Raw genomic sequence first — 21,593 nt, 5'->3', positions numbered from 1 at the left:
AGGGGCAGATGATAACATCAAATACTCTCCTTTTGGGTCTTTATTCCAAATATAAGAAATTTTTCAAAGTTGTGTTCATATTAGTGTTAAAATATTTCTATTTTGCTTTTTAATTTAATATAAAGAATATTTTCTTATATATTAGTAAGGGGTAATTGGTGGCAAGTCACAGAAACAAAGGCTAAGTAAAAAAGAAAACTTATTGAAAAGTTTTAGGGTAGCAAATAAAATCACAGGAAGTTTAAGGCCAGGTGCAGTGGCTCATGCCTGTAATCCTAGCACTTTGGGAGACCAAGGCAGGTAGATCATAAGGTCAGGGGTTTGAGACCAGCCTGGCCAACATAGTGAAACCCTGTCTCTACCAAAAATACAAAAATTTGCTGGGCATGGTGGCACGCACCTGTAGTTCTAGCTACTCGGGAGGCTGAGGCAGGAGAATCACTTGAACTTGGGAGGCAGATGTTGCAGTGAAGTGAGCCGAGACCGCGCCATTGCACTCCAGCCTGGGTAACAAGAATGAGACTCCATCTCAAAAAAAACAAAGGAGGTTTAAGTACAAAACAGGTTCTTCAGGGGCCCAATAGATCAGCTAAAGCTGTTTCTAGATTTGTATCACTGATCAATATTCAAATGTCTGGCAAAGAGAGTCTGACTGGCCCAGCAGGAGTCTTGTTGCCTCCTTTGGCCAGGGGCTACTGGAGCATCTTGACTGACAGTTCACCAAGGAGTAATTCAACAGGAGAAGGAAGTGTGCCTCCAAGATACTGAGGTGATATTACTAGTAGAAGGAGAGAAGGGAGTCCAGGTAAAGACAGATGTTCACTGTCTTTGTTTCATGCTGCTATAACAGAATACTTGAGACTGCGTAATTTATAAGGAACAAAAATTTCTTCCCTCACAATTCTGAAGCCGGGAAGTCCAAGAACAAGTAACTGGCATCCAGTGTGGGCATTCTTTCTGAGTCCTCACATGGTGGAAGGGCAAGGGAGGGGCAGACTCTGTGTCCTCACATTACAAAAGGGCAGAAGAAAGAGAATCAAACTTCATAAGCCCTTTTAATAACAGCATTAATTCATTCATAAGGGAAGGGCCCTCACAACATACACACTTCCCAAAAGGCCCCACTTCCCAACACAGTTGCATTGGGGATTAAGTTTCCAACACACGATCTTTGAGGGACACATTTAAACCACAGCATTCTCTGTGACATGTTGTTACAGACTTTTCATAAATTGATTTAGACTGTTTTCAAAATTGATGTAAGAGCCAATAATTTAATAGGATGGAAAGAATTTTCCTTTGCCTCTGATCCCACAGACGTCTGTGATTACTCATCTCTCTGACATTTTGCCATCTCTGAGCATTACAGCTTATTCCACGTGTTCCCTCTTTGACTCTGTTTGGTCCTGTGGATCTTTTATTAAGATACACAGAGATTTGGTGCTTGTTGTATGAATTGGGGTCATCAGCATTGGGTGCCTTGGGACTCCAGAGGAATTCCACAGCATCTTACAGTATGGGTTAAGGAAAATGTTGTATGTGAGAAGAGGAACCTTTCAGAGCTAAGGCCAGAAAAAGAAGAAAATGCAGGAAATCTTGTCCTTCTTCTATTTTTTCCATGAAGGAACATAATAATACCAGGCGCTGTGCTGATAACACGTGCAGCATGGGTTTGCATTCCAGGAGAGGGAACCAATTCTTCTGGTGCTCTGCCTTTTAATAAGGCTTTATACAGAATGGATTTGGCTTGTTAGCTATTTACATGATACTGGCTGCCCAGCAATGTGAGAAGCCGGCAGTGCTCTGGGAAGCTGAGCTTGGACACACCCCTCCTATTAAGAATAGGGAGCCCTGGTCTCAACTAGCTTGTCTTCCGGTCAATCCACAGTGAGTGTGTCAGGTGGCTTGGCACATTTTTCTTAGGTCCAGGAACCAAATTTCTGCAGTGGAAAGGAAAGAAGAGAAGTTTGGAGCAAAACTTGCACCTCAAAATGGAAACCAACCTACTGATAAAGGTTTGTGTTTTTTTACTTAGAAATTGGAATGTGCTGGCTTGTAGCATTTTTTTCGTCTCACTTACTGTGATACCTCAGACAAGTGACCCAGTCGCTTGCTTGTTCTTCACCTGTCTTTCTCTTACCTCCCCTCTACAGTGTTCAAACCTGTAATAGAAGTAGCTGGACTTCATACTTCTTAGATCTCTTCTTGCTCTTAACTCCTATAAATCTATATTTATAGAGTTAATTATAAGTATTATTTGGTGAACCAAAAAATGCCTTCACTGGCTAAGTTTTCTTTAATGATGTAATATTAAAAATTTCTTTGTAAATTTTTCCATCAATCTAGTCTCATAATGGCTTATATAAGTGCCTCAATATATCTACAGATAGATATTTGCTAAGCTGTCACTACAGAGGGTTTACAGTTTGCTCATTTCGCTCATGGTTGCAAAGCAGACCCTAGAAAATGGTACACCCCACACCATTTCACAATATGCCGGAAAGAGTGAGAAACTAGAAATCAGGAAATAGAGGCAGCTTTATCTCCATTTGCAAGGTAGCTGTGTAGCCTCAGGAGAGTCAGTCCACTTCTCTGGCCCTCTGGTGGTTGTTTGATGCCTCTCTCAGACATCATCTCTTAGGTGTTCCTCAAGCATTCTGCTCCTCTTCTTAAAATCTGGGAAACTGGCCAGGCATGATGGCTCATGCCTGTAATTCCAGCACTTCAGGAGGCCGAAGCAGGTGGATCACTTGAGATCAGGAGTTTGAGACCAGCCTAGCCAACATAGTGAAACCCCATCTCTACTAAAACTAAAAAAATTAGCCAGGTGTGGTGGCGGGCACCTGTAATCCCAGCTACTCAGGAGGCTGAGGTAGGAGAATCACCTGAACCCAGGAGGCATAGGTTGCAGTGAGCCAAGATTGCACCACTACACTCCAGCCTGGGCGACAGAGTGAGACTCTGTCTCAAAACAAACAAACAAACAAATCTGGGAAACTAAGAACATTTCTCCCATCTACCTTGTCTTCTCCATCCCTTCCTGGTCCACATATGGCCAAGCAGTAATGTGTTTACCATGTCCATATGGGCATGTGGGCAGCATGGGCTCAGTTTCCCCTCTTGCTCATATTCTTTCCTAGGGTCCTTTTAGAACCATGCATTTCCTAGACCAAGTATTTTTTTTTGTCCCTTTACTTTTCTTTTGATCATTCTTCACAAATGCCAAGAGACAATTTTCTCTCTCCTTTTCTTTTTTTAAAATAATTAAACATGATCTCTTGCTATTGTTCCTCCTTACTCATATTATTTTAAAGAATTGACTTGATAGAACTAAAAGTCAGTAATTATTCTTGATTTCCAAATGTCTTTATATGCTACTTTTTATAGGGAGAAAAATAATATTAGTTGATAAAATAATCCACTTGCTATCTTCCCACAATATTTTTTCGTTTTTAATAACTATCGATTATTGACTTAACTGTCAACTTTGATCACATAAATATTAATCCCCAGTCATAAGACTATTGCGTTTTTGCCTCTGTGCACGTAGTTATCCCTGAATAAATTTCATTTTATAAAATATTGATAATGCTGAAAATTTGTTTTTTTATAAATGTGTATGACTTTGGAATACTTTGAACTACAAAACAAACTAAAAATATGATGATTGAGAACATTCAGCATCTTTAATTCTTTTTTCTTTTATTTTAATCTCCTATTTTGAGAATTAATTCTAATTAATTTTCATTGTGACTTAAATTTGCAAAAACAAGAGCTAAATGGATTTAGCATTTATCTTTTTTTATGTTTCCTAGACTTGGAATTGAAACTTTGCTAAGTAAATATTTTTAAACACCTACATTTGCGTTCCTTTTAATAATCACAAACATAAAATCACTGAATTCTCACAACTAATAAACTAAAGTATCACCTGAATCAATTTGAAGGTTGCATTTACTTTTAGACACAATCCCTTGTCTAGATCAGATTGAAATTTTGGTTAAGACACTTACTAGTAGCTTGAGTTGGTAATGTATTCACCTCCCTGAGCCTCACTCTCCTTGTGTATACAGTAAGGATGGTAACATTGGCTTTAAAGGATTAAGGCGAATTATAAATGCATATGTATTTGAAGTATCCAGCAATCAATAATGACAACCATTATTAATTAATTATTAGACATTTTAAAGCAGTAAAAAAAAAATCTGACCCTTATCAAAATATATCTCTATCATTTCTATCCTTTGAATGGTCATTGGGCAGCAGTTCTGGGTAAAAGTATTTCAAGACAGCTCAGAAATTTAGATCAATTCAAAATGTACCAAGTACAAAATGCCAAGTTCTTTGCAAAAAGATGAGATATGAGAACTAGCTAGGAAAGAATTATATACAGGGGATTATGCGAGCATAATAGAGTGGAGGGGTGCTGTAATGCATACAACTAAAATATGTGTTCAAAAATAATTTTAATAATAAGTTACCATTAACTGAGACATATTTCTTGTGAAACGGAATAGTAGCGCCTCACTACCCAGACCCCTTGACCTTCAGTCCTCAACAATTCATAATCAACAGATTCTTCCTGAACTGCTGAAGATGGAAAAAACATTTTTAAAAAAAATCAGCACAGCTTTATTTTTTAATTAATGTAGTACATAGTAGTCATTAATTATAATAAAACTATAATAAAGTTAAAAATGATGATGAGTTTTCAAAAATATTAAATTTGAGTTGGTTTTATATTATTAGCAGGGTTGGATAAAATTGGGCAATATTTTATTGATTGCAGTGTAATGCAAATGGCTGAATCTTTTGTTAGTTTCCTGTTTGTAACTATATGAAGTTGATACAAGGGAAAAATCTTTCAAAATAAAAAGCCTATAGTCAAAAGGAAAATTATAAAACATAACAAAAAAAGTTAAAACTTTAACAGGCTAAAAATACTGATTAATGCAAATGACAAAACACCAATATTTTCATCTAATGAAATAAGTAACCAGAACTACTGATTCCATAATATAAACTGGCTATGATAACTTGGGTAATATAAAAAGTCAATCATTGCCTGGTGCGGTGGCTCACGCCTGTAATCCCAACACTTTGAGAGGCCATGGTGGGTGGATCACGAGGTCAGGAGTTTGAGACCAGCCTGGCCAACATGGTGAAACCTCATCTCTACTAAAAACACAAAAATTAGCCGGGCGCAGTGGTGGGCACCTGTAATCCAGCTACTCAGGAGGCTGAGGTAGGAGAATTGCTTCAACCCGGGAGGCAGGGGTTGCAGTGAGCTGAGATCACGCCATTGCACTCCAGCCTAAGTGACAGAGCATGACTCCATCTCGGAAAAAAAAAAAAAAAAAAAAAAGTAAATCATTTTCTTGCTTTCTTCTTAACTATAATTTACTTACGGCAGGGAAAGAGACCTGAGGTCTAACTTCCGCTGTCTTTGTCACTTCATGCTGTATAACAAAATAGCACAGACTATTTTGCAGAGATTAACACACATGTGTAATCCACCATATTTAATCAAAACTTCCACAAAATTACTTTTAAAATTAAATAGTTTGAAGTGTTTTGCTATTAAATAAAATTCCTAAATAATTTGTATACAAAGACTTGGAGAAATAAAATCAATGCACTCATTTAAAAATCTGTAATAGATATATCTAATCTTTAATTATTAACATCTTGAAAGTATTATTAAAATCTAATGATTTAATAATTTTGTAGGTTATGTGTATTGGGTGTTTGACCTCTAGATTCAAAACCCAGCAGCTTTCCTTATCGGCTATTAAGTTGTTTTTCTACATCTCTACATCTCAACTACAGAGTGAACATAACAATAGTGCTACCACACAGAGGAGTAAATGATATAATACCTGTAAATCATTTGCACAGTTCTTGGAACATATAAATTGCTCAGTAAATGTTACTATTGTTATTCTCATTATACTTAAATACAAATTGAAAAAATTAGCCTCTACTACATAATTTGAACATAAAACCATATATTATACTTACTTGTCTCTTAAACATTTTTGAATACTGAGAAGCAATTACTCTATTATTAACTTTTGAGGAAGCAATTGACTTAGATTCAACACAATGTCTTTTTACCTAAAATTTGAGAGTCTAAAAGCATATCATTTTAGCTATGTTTTGAAAACCTCAGGCCATGATCCAGGTAGGGAATCTTCCTTTTAGTTTTTTTGACTGCTGATACTTTGTGTTCAATCTAATAACAGTGACCTTATACTTAATGATCTAGATTTCCAATCCAGGAAAAGAAATTTAAAAGAAAAATTACATCATTGAAGAAGCCACTATTAAATTCAAAACTCACCACAATGCTCAAGCGCAGTAGAGAATAAAATTATTATTTTCAAACTCAGTGCAAAGACTTGGAATGGGTTTTTAAAAAGGACTTGCAAAAATAACAGTTTTACGTTAGAGTTGAATGATGAGAGTACTACACACAATATGATTTAGTTCTACCAGAAGACAATATGATTACATTTAAGCAAGTTACATCAGAGAAAAACTTAGCTGTTTTCATATTACTTTAATAAAGTCAAAATATAAATTCTATTTGTCAATTTAAAGAACTACAATTTCCCTATTTCCTTTTTTTTGAGACAGGGTTATGCTCTGTAGCCCAGGCTGGAGTGCAGTGTCACGATCACCACTCACGGCAGCCTTGACCTCCCAAGCTGAAGCGATCCTCCCACCTCAGCCTCCTGAGTTGCTGGAACCGCACGTGCACACCACCATGCCTGGCTAATTTATTTTTATTTCTAGTAGAAACAGGGTCTCCCTATGTTGCCCAGACTGGTCTCAAACTCCTGGGCTCAAGTAATCCTCCCAAAATGCTGGGATTACTGGCATGGGCCATGGTGCCTGTCCCTCTATTTCCTTTTAAAGTTTATTGTGTATTCAAAGTTTAGAAAAAATGTATAAAGATTAGAGTGTAAAGAAAAACTAGTTTTCAATTTCTGACAAGACGAGTGAATATTAGAGCATGGATCACCCATTTCCTATCTGTAGGTCAGGAAACCAGTGGTAGGCTGAACTCTGAACAGAGCTCTGTATGTGTTCAAGCACAACCATCATCTTAAACATTGGGTCAAATTTGCTATGCAGATTTGGTAGTGATCCGGGACATGTAACTTCTGGGGTGATGGAAATGTCCATTATCTTGATTATGGTAATTGTTTTATGAAAATAGAGATATAGATATATACGAAAGGATAGCCATATATTCATGGATATATATGTGTGTGTCAAAATGTATCATATTGTCCCCTTTACATGTGTGTCATTTGTTTAACATGAATTAAACATTATTTAAGAAACCTCTTATTGATATTGAGAAGAAATAGTCAAGGAACCTAGTAGAGAAATATGTACTTTATATAAAAATAAATAATTGCACTCCAGCTTGGGCAACAAGAGTGAAACGCCGTTTCAAATAAATAAATAAATAAAAATGGATTTTGACTGTATGAAGAAATAATTAAATTTACACATAAGAGAAGCAAAAATTAAGCCTCAGCTAACTACATACAAGTGACAAAAATCCCATAGTTTGGCAACTTCCAATGAATGACAACGAAGGATGAGAGTTAGAAATCACTCTTCTGTGTTGCTAATAGCAATGAAAAATAAATGATAAATGCCCTGCCTATGCAGGGCAGTTTGGCAATTTCTACCAAAATTTCTGCAAAAATGACAAATGCATTTAATTTTAACCTGGCGTTCGTTCTCTGGGGAATTCATTCTACAAATTGTGATACTTGTAATAAATGACATATGCTGCATTGTATGGGGCTATATTCAGGTTGCAGAGTATATGAAAAGATTATCCATAAACACCACTTTTTAAAAGGAAGTAATTTGGTCTTAACTGCAAAAGCAACTAGTTTGTATTAGAGATAATGTGTCATAAGATTAATTTTTAAAACAAAGCTGATTTCTACACCTTGAACACTAGATTCATCTTATAAATTCAGCCCATAAGCTTCCATGATGATAGAATTCAAGTGGTTCTATTTCAGGGTTTTGATTTAAAAACAGAAACCAGCATACCCCAAAGAACAAATTTCACCTTTCAGCCTGTCTTGCTTTTTAAAGTGCTTCCTTCCTAAGAAATCGCTGTTGAATAGAAACTCAACCAGATGCTTGACATTTTTTCCTCCGTTCAGCTCGGGATCCTTGATGACCTCATTTGCTTTTCATTCACATTGCTGGACTGCTGGGAGGACAGTGTGAAGCTTCTGTTCATCTGAAATTTAAATCAAATCCTTTCCATGTTTAGTTTGAAATCCAAAGCATCAATGATCACTACCAATCAAGGCAGAGAGTTAAAAGTTGTCTAATAGGGTTGATGGGTGCAGCAAACCACCGTGGCACATGTATACCTATTTAACAGACCTGCACATTCTGCACGTGTATCCCAGAACTTAAAGTATGATAATAACTGTAATCATAAGTACAGCACTTAAATGAGTTCTGTGAGTCTTTCTAGTGAATTACTGGACCTAGGGTGGTCATGGAAATCCACAAATTTGTAGCCACCCAGCTAGCCAGAAGTGAGGGTAGCCCTGGAGACCCCTGAACTTGCAGTTGGTGCCTGAAGTGGGGGAAGCCCTATGGGAGACTGTGCCCTCAGACTTTGAAGTTTGGAAAACTCATTGTGCTGTCCTTCCTGAAGGACAGCCAGCCCTGTCTTTGCCAATCAGAAGCTTGGCACAGTAATCTCAGCTCGTGTCACGCATCAAATGACCTGAAGCTTGTACCACATCTCTGAAATGCTCTCTTTATCTTCCCACTGGCCAATTCCTTCCAAAAGCATCTTGAAAAATATTGTAATTTTTTCATTAAAAATATTGGTTATCTTAGCAAATAGTATCAAGTGCCCCTTTCATGCCATATCATTAGTAAAAGAAATAATAAAGGAGCAATAAATGCTAAGTGCTAGCATTTGCTAATTGTTTTTTTGTGATGCCTCAGTTTTATGAACCAGGTACAGTTATGATCTTTCTTTTTGCAGATGAGGAAAAGGAGGTTTAGGTTCTGTAACTTGTCCAAAGTCATACATCCAGAAAGGAGGAAAACCAACATATAAACCTTATTTTTTTGACTCCATCACTTGAACTCGTAAACTGTATACTCTCAGAACATAGTGTTTCAAATTGTGCTGACAGGTAGATATATTTTTGGAATGAGTAGCACTCTTAATTTTGGTTTTTCAAGAAGTGGATCCTGAGAGAACTTGGGTGCAAATAAATACTAGGAAAGGAGCAGAAAAATGAAACAGGATAGTAAGACAGCCTGTAAAGAGTGAATTAATTAGCCCATTAACACTGATGGTAACTGAAGTTGATCCTGCTTGGGAACTCTCAAAGTCTGAGTAGAAGTTGTGCCTCTGAAAAATCTATAATGGCCTTGTCCAATCCTTTGGGGTCTTTTAAACACCAATCAGTCTGTTGTAAGACTGTTCCATTTCCAGCCTATCCTGGGCACCATGGCCTCTAGTTGCAATGGAATTCCCCAGACAGTGGACAAAGAGGCCTTTCCTACACTGTATTGGCTAGGCCTGTGAGGCTGTGGGTGGACACTGACAAGTTCCTGGGTCACTATCGATCCAGGAACTGTCTATCTGTAATGTCTACTACAGTAGCCATATGTGGCTATTCAAATTTAAATTAATTAAAATTAAATAAAATTAAAATTTGTATCCCCAATCATATTACTGACATTTCAAATGCTCAGTAACCATGAGGTAGGAGCTACAAAACTGACTAATGCAAATATAGAACATTTCCATCAAAACAGAGAGTTCTACTGTTCAATGCTAGTTTATGCTATTTAGGATCATTTTTGGAATGTTCCTTCAAGAAAACAGTTTGGAAAAAAAAACAAACTATAATTGTTCATACCTTTTGACTGAATATTCCTGATCGCTCAAGGAAATAATCCTTGAACTACCTATGAGCCACCTATGAAAAAAGGTGATCAGCATAGCATTGTTTTTAATAACACATATACACATACACACAGAAACAATTTAAACACCCAACATTTAAAAGGTATGTCTAACTAATTTATACTTCTGCAAATTGAAATGCTATCATTAAAAATTACTTTTTTTATTTTTTTTTTTTTGAGACGGAGTTTCACTCTTGTCGCCCAGGCTGTAGTACAATGGCGTGATCTTGGCTCATGGCAACCTCCGCCTCCCAGGTTCAAGTGGATCTCCTGCCTCAGCCTCCCCAGTAGCTGGGATTACAGGCACCCATCGCCACACCTGGCTAAGTTTTCTATTTTTAGTAGAGACAGGGTTTCACCACGTTGGCCAGGCTAGTCATGAACTCCTGACCTTAAGCGATCTGCCCGCCTCAGCTTCCCAAAGAGCTAGGATTACAGGTGTGAGCCACTGTGCCTGGCCTAAAAATTACATTTTAGAAAGTTGAATAACATGGGAAAAAATTTTTATATCAGGCAAAATGACAGAAGTACGAAATAAGTATAAATTAAAAAATAAACCGTGTATTATTATCTTAACTGTATTAAAATATATACGATTTAAATATTTTTCCTTATATATTTTCCACATTTTCTATCATGATAATGTTATTTCTATCATCATAATTAAAATAAAAATATGTTGCACCCATGCACACAATTTTTAAGGTCTTTGAAATCTTTATTTTCTTATTTAAGTCATTAATAGCACTGTTGAACAGAACATGACTAAAGGCTAAACTGAGGGGCAAGACACTGAGACTCTTCCCCCAGGTGAAACATAACTGCTTCAGAAGTTTTCAGGTGTGAGTATTCAACCAATTTTAACTCTTCCTTAGTGTCTTAGCAACGAACCCATATTTCTTTATCTTGACTACAAGATGTTAATAAGAGTTCTGTAAGCAGGTCTGAATATGTTTGCTCATTCAATTTATTCAACAAATATTTATTGAGGAACCACTCTGTGCCAAGCTAAACAGGAAAGGTCCAAGGATTGTGCATAGAAGAGGCGAAGAGGCCGGGCGTGGTGGCTCATGCCTGTAATCCCAGCACTTTGGGAGGCTGAGGCAGGTGGATCACCTGAGGTCAGGAGTTCAAGACCAGCCTGGCCAACATAGTGAAACCCGCCTCTACTAAAAAGTACAAAAATGTGCTGGGCGTGGTGGCCAGCGCCTGTAATCCCAGCTACTCGGGAGGCTGAGGCAGGAGAATCGCTTGAACCAGGAGGCAGAGGTTTCAGTGAGCTGAGATTGCACCATTGCACTCCAGCCTGGGAGACAGAGCAAGACTCTGTCTCAAAAAAAAAAAAAAAGAAGAAAAGAAGAAGAGGTGAACAAACCTAGCCTTACCTTTAAGGACAGCAGACCACCATGTTCTGGGCATGAATTGAACAGCACAACAAAGTCTCCCTGCCCAGCTGTTACTGCTGGGTTTCCCAGCCTGCTGAACATTCATATTATATACTTTGGATTGTGATGCAAACCCTCTAGGTATTCTCCTGATAGGCTTGAAGTAATAGCTTCAGTGTTCAGGAACTCTTAAGCGCACTCTATGCAAATAAATCTGTGTTATTTTCTTTAACCATTTTATCATCAGATCTGTTCTGCACCACAAATCGTATTACATAAGATATAATACTGTACATCACAATTTGTTGTAAAACATTTTATAGTATTTGTATGAGCAGGTAATTGTTTTATGAATTATGACTAGAGAAAAATAATTTCTCCAGCTGTGAAACTTAACTATATTTCAGAGTCTGTAGTTATCTGTTTGACAGCCATTAAAACTGGTCGCTGTGGTGAGGTTTGCTGACTGTCTTTTGCTTTGAGCTTCCTTCCCCTCCTAGCTCCTCCCTATGCAGTTCATTTACCCATCATGAATTGATGGCTTCCTTTGTGCCAAACATAGCACTAAGCACTAAAAATACAAAGTTGGATAGGAAACAGCCCTTGCTCTCAAATAACATAAAGTCTAATGGGGGAAAACACAGCTCTGTAATTAATTTTATTCCTAGGTGACAAATATCATAATGGAAGCATAACATGATGTTATGGTGCACCTAATTCATGTTTAGTTGCTTCCAGTTTCTCTTAATACCTTATGACTTATCTCACTGTTTAAGAAAGTGTCAGCACACAGGTATAAATCTCAGTCCAATAGCTCAGGAGCACAAGACATGAATCTTCCACTGTTTCATAGGAATTTATATTCCCATGAATACTAAGTTGATAGCTCTGAGCCCCACTTCCACCAGGGTGAGGAGAAAGATAAGTGACCTCAGTTCTTCCTGGGGATCCTGCACTCTTACTTCCTAGGGCTGTGTCATGAAGTCTATGACATGGGCGCTGCTAAGGCATTGGGAATGAATGGGTGCTCTAGTGGGGAATCTTACCTTTGGTCGTCGGACATGTAGTTTTCTATCAAAATATCCACTGTCCCTGTCAACACAGTCCTCAGGACCAGAGGCTCACTACTACTTCTGGGCCATGCTTGGGCACAAGAAATTGGTCAAGGCCTCTGGGGCTCCCGTTTGTGCAAACTCACAGCACAGCATTGCTTTCTTGGGCATTGCTGTCTTCTCAGCAGTGCTACCAAGAAGGAAGGCCAAGGTCCTTCTCTCTCAGAGGACTCTCTCTCCAGTCTAGGGAAGTCCTTCTGTCTTTATGTTTCACCAGAACACACTCTCTAAGCCTGGGAAGCAACTAAATTTCCCTTAAGGCTCAAGCTTTTGTTTATAAAAACCAGAAACACCTTTAATAATTTATTGTTTCCACACTGCCCTGTTCTTCCCCAATGGCAAGGAGCCCAGAGCCCACGTGGGAGAGAGGTAGCAGTGAGGAAGAAGGAATGTGGGCTTGGGAATGATCCCAGACACGTGTAGAAATCCCTCTGCCCAGTACTGTCTGCTTACAGCTCCCACATGCGGGCTTCCATCAGGGTCCATGCTGAGTCCATTGCATGCAGTTGAAGAGAATACTCAAGAAGGAGGAACATGCGTGAAAACATCTTTCCTTGTTTCTGGACGTCTGCTTTCCTTTCTGCCTTGCTTAACACCCGCAGCTCCCAGCCCTGACTGCACATTGGAATCACAGAGGAGAGCTTTAAAAAATACCTATGACCCACCCTCTTGAAATGCTCATGTAATTGGACTGATATGGAACCTGGATATCAGCTTTTTTAAGCTCCCCTGGAGATTAACTTGCAGCCAGAGGTACGAATCGAACCATTCCTGTGCGCATCCATTTCCGGTTCTCCCAAATTCCATTTTGTTAGCCCAGCCCTGCACTTTTTGAACTTTCAGGTTCATCATGGCATGCAGAAAAATAACAATTTTTAATGCACAACGGGTTAAATAAGTGAGGCTGCTGGAAGCCTCTGGACACCTGGAAGGAGCTCTAGCTGCAGCAAAGAGAGCAATCGAGTTCTCACAACCTGTCAACAGACTGGAGGTCACCACTGTGCTGAGATGCTGAAGTTGTGAACTCTTTGTTAAGATATCCATCTGGCTTTGTATATACAACATGCATATCATATTATAATGCTCAGCACAGGGAATACAAGGATGGAAACACACAATTGTCATCATGCATGGGCTTCTGGTTTATATCAGGATGAAAATACCTTATAGGCTGGTATCCTTAAGTGTAACTAGTTTTACTTGCTTTGCTGGACCTGATTTTTTTAAAAAAGGGTATCCTTATTCAATTAGCTGTGCGTCTTTGGGCAAATCACTTGGCTTTTCTGAAATTCTCTTGTTTCCATTTAGGAAACGAGAGGATTTTACCAGGTGTGGAAGATCCACATAGGTCTCCATGTCTGCTAATGATGCAGCAGGAAATCAGAGGACGTCAAATGATTCCTTTGATTTTTCTTTTCTTTTTTTCGTTTTTTTTTTTTTTTTGAGATGGAGTTTTGCTTTTGTCACACAGGCTGGAGTGTGGTGGCACAATCTTGGCTCACTGCAACCTCTGCCTACCCAGGTTCAAGGGATTCTCCTGCTTCAGCCTCCCAAGTAACTGGAACTATAGGCACATGCCACCATGCCCGGCTAATGTATGTATTTCTGGTAGAGATGAGGTTTCACCATGTTGGCCAGGCTGGCCTTGAACCCCTGGCCTCAAGCAATCCACCCACCTTGGCCTCCCAAAGTTCTGGGATTATAGGCATGAGCCACCGTGCCTGGCAAGATTCCTCTGATTTTTTGAACTATCAAAAGCAGACCACTAAAGCAGAGAGTTGAGCCGCTATTTGCACACCCCTGTGTTCTTATCAGCATTATTCAAAATAGTCAAAAGATTGAAAAAGCCCAAATGTCCACTGTCAAGTGAATGGATAAACAAAATGTGGTATATACATCAAATGGAATATTACTCAGCCTTAAAAATGAAGGCGATTCTCACACAAGCTATATGAATGAACCTTGGAAACATTATACTGAGAGAAATAATCCAGATCCAAAAAAACAAATATTGTATGATTCCACTTACATGGCATACCTAAAATAGTCAAATTCATGGAGATAGAAAGCAAAATAATGGTTACCAGGGACTAGGGCTGCAGGGTGAATATGGGAGTTATTGTTCCATGGGTACAGAGTTTCATTTTGGGGATGATGAAAATGTTCTGGAAGTGGATAATAGTGATGGTTGCACAATAATGTGAATATACTTATTGTCACTGAATTGTACCCTCAAAAAGGGTTAAGACGGTAAACTTTACATTATGTATATTTTGCACAATTTATTTAAATGTAAAAAATATCAGATTACTGTATTTATTGTACATCCTTAGCTTTATGAAAAATCCTTGTAAACGCAATGTTACTACTTTAATTTCAGTGATGTAAATAATTTTTTTTTTTTTTGAGATGAAGTTTCGCTCTTATCGCCCAGGCTGGAGTGCAATGGCATGATCTCGGCTCACTGCAACCTCCGCTTCCCAGGTTCAAGCGATTCTCCTGCCTACAGAAAAGCTACACTGACAGTAGGTGGGATTACAGGCGCCCGCCACCATGCCCAGCTTATTTTTAGTAGAGGCGGAGTTTCACCATGTTGGCCAGGCTGGTCTTGAACTCCTGACCTCAGGTTATCTGCCTGCCTCGGCCTCCCAAAGTGCTGGGGTTACAGGCGTGAGCCATGGTGCCCGGCCCCTCATAATTATTTTTATAAAGTGTTATACAAATTTCTCAAAGGTATAATTTGTGCATAATGACATTTGGGGATGGTGTGCGAACTTTGACCTATAGGGCTCTGTACATTGGAAATAAATCATAATAAATCTTTCAATTTCTCCTCAAACTTGGCTGATCATAAGAATCAATGGCAATGATTAGAAATACTATAGGAACTCACTCCACCCACCTGAATCAGAATCTTCTAAGAAAGGGCTTAGGAATCAATATTTTCATGAAGTACACCCCTTGCTCTTATATTAGGTAAGTTGGAAAATACATTTTTAAAAATAAAATTCTGAATTCTGAGTTCAACAGAGAGAAACACAGGGGATCAGCAGCAACCTCTGCACCCTTCAATAACACCTCAAGCTCCAGTCTGCCTATCAGGCCCTCCAGAAAGGCAGAATGACAGCTTCACTAATACCCCTTCCTGGGAAAACCGGTGCTGTCGTGAATTACCGCAGATACTTCTGCAACAGTGGATAGAAAACTGTACCAGGAAGAGAACAACTGGATGAGATAACTCAACAAGTGATCAAATCAATTAGATAAGAAAGGTGATGTGATCAAAAGACAATGGAGTCAGGATTAAGCCAACATCAGGCTGACCCCTCAATTTCCTTAGGCATCTCTCCTTAGCACTTTACCAGGAATAAGTGCCAAGGCAAGAATTTTTCAAGCTTCCAAATGCCAAGGAGTTTGAAATGACAAGTTAGTTTTTGGCCTGGTTATAGAAATACTGACTGTTCTCATATCTTAAGCTTTTTGGATGACCTAATATATGAATAAATTTTTTTCCTCTTCTTCCAACTACTCTCACCTTTATCTTAGTGTGCCACATTTGTTCCCAAATGTAATCAAAGAATGGTAGAAGTGAGTAGGCAGCAGTTAAGATTGGAATGTAAGGATTTTTAAAAATAAGTTTACCGTGGAACAATCTAAAGAGGAAAGCTATATGTTATTATAATCCTTACAGTCTTTATTTCTAATATGCCTATCTTACTGAAACTGATCCAGTAGTCCCATAGACAGTTTTTCTTAAACATAGAAATTAACCCTTCTGGTTTTATAGCTTGAAACTCACCAGATCCAGACAATGAGATACCAGCCTCTCATTCATTGTAATTGCTCCCTTACTCCTTCCACATTCCTGTTTTCCCATACATATTTAACATTTCTTCTCTGCTATATAAACCTCTAATTTTAGTTGATCAGGAAGATGGATTTGAGACTGAGCTCCCATCTCCTGGACTGCAGCACCTGATTAAAGCCGTCTTCCTTGGCAATACCTGTTGTCTCAGTCATTGGCTTTCTGTGCAGCAAATAGCAGGACCTAAACTGAACCCCTGGTGTTTTGGTAACATTATTTTTTACTTGTTATCATTCACATAACCTTTTCCTCTCCTCCTTACTTTCCTCCCCATGCTCACTCACTCTCTTGCTCAATACTGCTCTCTGTCTCTGTCTGTCTCTCTTTATCTCTCTCTAACACACACACAGACACACACACAACACACATACATACACATAAATTCAAACACACAGACTCATATTTAATAATGGACTATAGCCTACCAATTGGAATGAATTTTACCTTTTGGGCCAACTCTAAAAACAGTGCTTCGGGCTGGGCATGGTGACTCATGCCTGTAATCCCAGCACTTTGGGAGGCTGAGGCGGGCGGATCATGAGGTCAGGAGATGGAGACCATCCTGTCTAACACAGTGAAACCCCGTCTCTACCAAAAATACAAAAACTTAGCTGGGCGTGGTGGCACGTGCCTGTAGTCCCAGCTACTCAGGAGGCTGAGGCAGGAGAATTGCTTAAACACAGGAGGTGGAAGTTGCAGTGAGCTGAGATTGTGCCACTGCACTCCAGCCTGGGTGACAAAGGGAGACTCCATCTCAAAAAATAATAATAATAATAATAAATAAATAGAGTGCTTTTGTATAAACAAAAGTTTAAACATTCTGGCCTGTCCTCACATGAACCTAGGACTGGCAGAAGCATGAGCATTTGTCACTCATGAGAAACACAGGGTCCTATGCCTTTTTTTGTCTCCACACCTCCCATCTGTGCTTTTGATATGGGAGGCAGGCAGGGAAATGCTGGGTAGAGAAGAGTGGGGTTCCTGGCTAGGGCTCCACTCTCAGGTCTGTACCCATGGACGTGAGTGAGGACAGGCACTCCTGTTTTCATGCCCAAATGTTGCATTTTCGAAAATCACCCTGGCCCGCCACACCCCCATCCTGTGCCTATAAAAACCCTGAGACCCTAGCGGGCACAGACGCAAGCGGCTGGATGTCAAGAGGAACACACTGGCAGAATACACTGACAGACTGGCAGGCCATCGACAGCAGTACGATGTGGACCACGTAGAATTTGGCTGAGGGTGGTTGGAGGAGAGTCAGGCCACTGAGCGGCCTGACTCCAGGGGAAGACCGCCTTCCCATTCCATTCCCCTTGTGGATCCCATCCATCTGCTGAGAGCTACTTCCACCGTTCAATAAAATCGTGCACTCATTCTCCAAGCCCACATGTGATTCAATTTTTCTGGTACATTAAGGCAAGAACCTTGGGATACAGAAAGCCCTCTGTCCTTGCGATAAGGCAGAGGATCTAACTGAGCTGATTAACACAAGCCACCTGCGGATGGCTAAGCTGAAAGACTGCACTGTAACACACTCCCACTGGGGCTTTGGGAGCCATAAACACTCAACCCTAGGTGCTGCCGTGGGTTCGGAGCCCGCGCTCCCCATGACCTGCCCATCTGCATGCTCCCTCTAGGGGTTTGAGCTGCAGGGCACCGAAGAAGCGAGTCACACTCATCGCATGCCCTGCAAGGGTGTTTCCAAGTTTCACTTTGAGTCACACTGAATTAGTGTGTGAGATCCAAGGTAGTGAGATCCACTACCTTGTGTCCTCTTCTTCCTGAAGAGGTCTACAAAGTCAGACCAGCACTTAGTGTAACAGATTAAGAGAGCCCAGCTTGACTCTACCAGCTGAGCAATATAGGTGGATACAGAAATCATCTTTCATGTGTTCTAACAAATGAGTAGCTCCAAAAAAATAGTTTAATAGCTGTAATATTTTAATAATGTAAGTTCTTGCCACTGCTCAGAGCTATAAAACGTTCAGCTGTCACCTGTACTATCACGTACACACTGAGCTATGTAACAGGAATTACATTCAGCCAATGTCTCTGCTAAATAAAGGTTTGTGCATTTTAGTTCAATGATGTAGCTACAAAGAAAATGAAGCCTCAAGACACTAGAACCTTCTGAGATACAAAGCTTTGAGTCCTTGACTTTGAATTCAGTGTTTAAATTCTAATACATTATTATTATATCTGCCTTAAGATTGATACAGCAAATTTTTTTTCTGGTTAGTGTTATTTCTTCTAGGAGCTTAACAAAGGTGACTAAGGAAGAATTAAATGTAGTCAAAGATATGTTATTGTAAACATATATGTACAAACGTGGGTATTTGTCACACTTGTCAGAATCTTCTTCCTTTGAGAGGTGCAAACGTTAGCTGTCTGAGTTCCATCCTGTTTCAAACTTAACTTATGCTTCCTGTGTACTGTGAGGCTCCCAGTCTTGCTGTCTTTCAATGGGGCAGCCACTACTCAGTTGCTGCCATTCAGAAATATGAACCCAGTATCACCAGAACTTTTGATTTTTCAAGAGAAACCAAGATTCCAGATTTTTAGGTGATATCTTCCATTTTTCAGATAAAACAAAGGAACCAGAACCACATCCACTGATCGGATTTGCCTGGGGAGGAGGGGTGCTCTCTCCTTTGATCTTCTCATCTGGAAGAGATGGACCAAAAGCCTCTCCAGCAATAATCTGTAAATATCACTTTTTACCTTCTCTCTATAAAACTCTAACTTTTCTGATATGAAGATAAAATTCTTTCATTGAGAAAAATTTAAAAGTAGCAGATTACAAACCAAAAACATTAATTCCTCCAAACAGAGATTGCCACTTCTGCCTTCTAGTACATGCTTTCCCAGTCTTTGTGTAACCAAGCATTTCATTCTACTTTTATTTTATTCTTTCCACAAAACTGAATCATACTATTTTAAATCTATTTTCAGTTAACCATATCCATGACTGTTTCTCTCTACATTGTATTTTTCTAGATACAATTTTTAGATACTACATAGTATTTTATTTTAAATATAAAATACTGTCATTAATTGGCCAATTCCTATTGCTGGAAATTTTGTCTGTCCAATTTCTTTGCTATTCTGACCTTTGCTATGGCACACCTTTGTGTTCATTTCTGTTAATGTCTTTAGGCACATTCTTAGAAATGCTCTTTTGGGGTCAGAATGTAGAAATATTTTTAATGTTTTTGGCTTGCATTAGTACCCTTTAAAGTTGGATAGATTGGATTCAAATCACTTTTACCTTTACAAGCAAAGGAACCTTAGGCAAGTTACCCTGTAAACTCCAGGACTTCCATCTATAAAATGGGAATAATATGACAGGGCAAGCTGTGCCACTTTATACTCCCCTTAGCAGTGTGTAACAGAACATTTGACCTTGCACTCTTGCTAATTTTCACATTTTCCAATGGAATAAATGAAGATGGTATTTAATTATTTTTATTACAAATAATGTAGATTTTTCAGATACTGGTTTAAAATTTTGTTCAAGAGTTACCTATTCCTATTTTTTTCTACTGGTATATTAATTTTTTAGTTGGTTTTATGAATTATAGAGTTGACCCTTGAACAACAAGTGTTGGAACCTCTCAGGTCCACTTACATGCACATTTTCTTCTGCGTCTGCCACCCCTGAGACAGCAAGACCAACTCTCCTCTTCCTCCTCCTCCTCCTCAGCCTACTCACCTCGAGACAATGAGTATGAAGAACTTTATGATGATCTACTTCCACATAATAAATAGTAAATATGTTTTCTCTTCCTTGTTATTTGCTTTATAACATTTTCTTTTCTCTAACTCATTTTATTGTAACAGTACTGTATATAATACATATAACATACAAAATATGTGTTAAATGTGTATATTATCAGTTAAGATTCTGATCAATAGTTGGCTGTTAGTAGTTAAGTTTGGGGGTAGTCAAAAGTTACATGCAAATTTTCAACTGCGTAGTGGAGTCAGCGACACAGTCCCAACCCCTGTGTCGTTCCATGGTCCACTGTAATATATATGTGTACACATGCGTTTTTCCTTTTTAGTTAAATCTATCAATACTTTATTTCTATTATGTAATCTTAGATTATTTTAAACTTTTTTAATTTTTCATATTTACATATTTAACTTATCTGAGGAATTTATTGTGTAGGTGTTATGAGGCATTATCCCAACAAAATATATTGACTAATCCCTTCTTTGTCACCAATTTTAAAGATCTTTTCACTGGCCGGGCGTGGTGGCTCATGCCTGTAATCCCAGCACTTTGGGAGGCCAAGGTGGGCAGATCACAAGGTCAGGAGATCGAGACCATCCTGGCTAACACAGTGAAACCCCATCTCTACTAAAAATACAAAAAAATTAGCCGGGCGTGGTGGCGGGCACCTGTAGTCCCAGCTACTCGGGAGGCTGAGGCAGGAGAATGGCATGAACCTGGGAGACAGAGCTTGCAGTGAGCCGAGATCGCGCCACTGCATTCCAGCCTGGGCGACAGAGCGAGACTACCAAAAAAAAAGATATTTTCAGTACTTCCATATGAATATTTCTGTTTCTAAGTTTCTATTCTGTTTCAATATCTGTTCTCTTTTCCTCCAGTACCATGCTGTTAATAGCATAACACTTTTTAACATCTGGAAGTGCAAGTCCTTTTGTCAAGCATTTTTCGTTCTTTTTACCTATTTATTCTTCCACATGAAAACTAGCCTCACAGTAAGTAAAACATATAACTACGTATGTATATTAATTGGAATTTATAAATTAATTCTGAGGGAAATGACATCTTCAAACTATCAAGACTTCTCAGTCACACATCCAGCTTTTGATAAAATTCAATAGCACAGTTCACAGTTACCATCTCTGGCAGGATTGTAATCTGTGTTGCTGAACCATAAGCTTTGGCTTTCAACGAGGCAGAAGCAGGGATAAACCGTAAGTTTGACTCAAAGGCCAAAACACCAGGGTGTTTGTGACTCAAAAGTTCCAAAGTTCTGGGACTCTGGCTCATTGCTATTTTTGTTCATTAATTTAACTAAACCTCCCAGATAAGTGGCTCTTTAGTTTCTTTGAAAATGTAAAATTTGGTCAGGCTAGTGCCTCACGCCTGTAATCCCAGCACTTTGGGAGGCCAAGGCGGGTGGATCACAAGGTCAGCAGTTCGAGACCAACCTGGCCAACATGGTGAAACCCCATTTCCACTAAATACACAAAAATTAGCCTGGCATGATG

General features: G+C 39.0%; 1 protein-coding gene across 7 annotated transcripts in view; it reads left to right on the top strand.

The window, feature by feature from the left end:
* SAMD3 (sterile alpha motif domain containing 3) overlaps positions 1–21,593 on the top strand; it is a 218,340-nt gene that overhangs the window by 120,228 nt on the left and 76,519 nt on the right. For 5 of the 7 annotated variants that reach the window (XM_054558160.2, XM_054558158.2, XM_024249072.3 and 2 more), the window contains one exon: positions 18,933–19,052. The gene's annotated coding sequence lies outside the window, so the exon portion shown is untranslated. Of the gene's footprint in view, positions 1–686; positions 2,016–18,932; positions 19,053–20,052; positions 20,117–21,593 lie in introns of those variants that run through there. The other 2 variants (XM_054558159.2, XM_054558157.2) reach the window with 2 other exon arrangements.

The sequence above is a fragment of the Pongo abelii genome, chromosome 5, assembly GCF_028885655.2.
Source record: "Pongo abelii isolate AG06213 chromosome 5, NHGRI_mPonAbe1-v2.0_pri, whole genome shotgun sequence".
Taxonomy (NCBI): Eukaryota; Metazoa; Chordata; class Mammalia; order Primates; family Hominidae; genus Pongo; species Pongo abelii.
Note: the sequence above shows the minus strand (reverse complement) of the source record. Positions and strands in the feature narration are given on the sequence as shown.